The 1,352-nt window shown below is 47.9% G+C and overlaps 1 pseudogene; it reads right to left on the bottom strand.

Moving 5' to 3' along the window:
• Positions 1-2: 2 nt before the first annotated feature.
• On the bottom strand, positions 3-842 carry LOC103751669 (annotated as a pseudogene).
• Between the last annotated feature and the right edge of the window lie 510 nt (positions 843-1,352).

Here is a 1,352-nt window from a genome sequence, read left to right as displayed (position 1 = left end):
TCCTTGAGGATGTCGACGTCATAATTCATGATGGAACTGAAGATAGTTCCATGGATACTGCAGGATTCCATGCCAGGAAGGAGGCTGGAAGAGAGTGCTTCAGGGCAGCATAAGTACTCGCTGCTAAGGCCAATCCGGGAGCTCATAGCTGTTCTCCAGTGAGGAGAAAGAAGCAGCTGTGGCCTTCTCTTCCGTGAACTCCAGGGCTAGGTAGCACAAAGCCTTGATATCACGCACCATTTCCCACTCCACTGTGATGGTGAAGCTGTAGCCACACTCTGTCGGGATCTTCATGAGGTAGTCTGTCATGTCTGGTTCAGCCAGGTCCAGTCGAAGATAGCATGTGGGAGAGCATTGCCCTCATAAATGGGTACAGTGTAGTTGACCCTGTCAAAGGAGTTCATCACGATGCCAGTTGTAGGGACAGAGTCATAAAGGAACAGCACCGCCTGGACAGTTATGCACATGACTCGGGTACTGAAGGTCTCAAAGAGGATCTGGTTTATTTTTTCACAATTGGCCTTGGGTTTCAGAGGGTCCTCAGTGAGCAGCACTGGGTGCATGTCGGAGGCCCCCAGAAGGTGTGCCAGATCGCCATTTCCTCCCAGTTATCAATGATGCCATGCTCGATGGGGACTTCATGGTCAGGATGTCTCTTTTGCTCTGGACCTTTTCATCCACATAGGAGTCCATCTGACCCATGCCCACCATCACACCCTGGTGCCTCTGGCAGCCCAGGATTGAAGGAAGACAGACTAGGAAGCATCATCCCCCACAAAGAAGGCAGGTTTGCACATACTAGAGTCATTTTTGGCAATGAGCACTTCCATATCATCATCCATGGCAAACTGTGTGGAAGGTGTGGATCAGCAAAGGAACAGATGGGAGGGCCCTGTGCCCACAGAGTAGACTTGGACTCACACTAGTCACAGCACAATAATTTTTTTTAATTAAATACATTTTATTGATTTTATGTGTGTGAGTATATTACCTGCATGTGTGTAAGTGTACCTGTGTCATCACACTTTGCCCTAGGAGGTCAGAAGTGGGTTTCAGTTTCCCTGAAACTGTAGTTTACAGATGGTGCCCATATGTGGATGCAGGTAATCAAACCAGGTTCCTCTGTAAGAGCAGCCAGTGCCCTTAATCACTAAGCCATCTCTCCAGCACCCATCCCCCAGCACCATTCTTAAGGATACATAAATAGATGAGTGTTCTTTGTATATGTACCCTGCACAGTATATCAATTGGCAAAGCTTTCAGATCACCCTTCATATCCTCAGTGCTGCATTTCACAGTGCAGAGATCCAGTCATCAGAAGATGGGTGTAGTCTGTCCATGAATCAGTGAAT

This window comes from Nannospalax galili, unplaced genomic scaffold, assembly GCF_000622305.1.
Source record: "Nannospalax galili isolate Female #2095 unplaced genomic scaffold, S.galili_v1.0 scaffold2088, whole genome shotgun sequence".
In the NCBI taxonomy this organism is placed as follows: domain Eukaryota; kingdom Metazoa; phylum Chordata; class Mammalia; order Rodentia; family Spalacidae; genus Nannospalax; species Nannospalax galili.
This window is presented reverse-complemented; position numbering and strand designations above follow the sequence as displayed.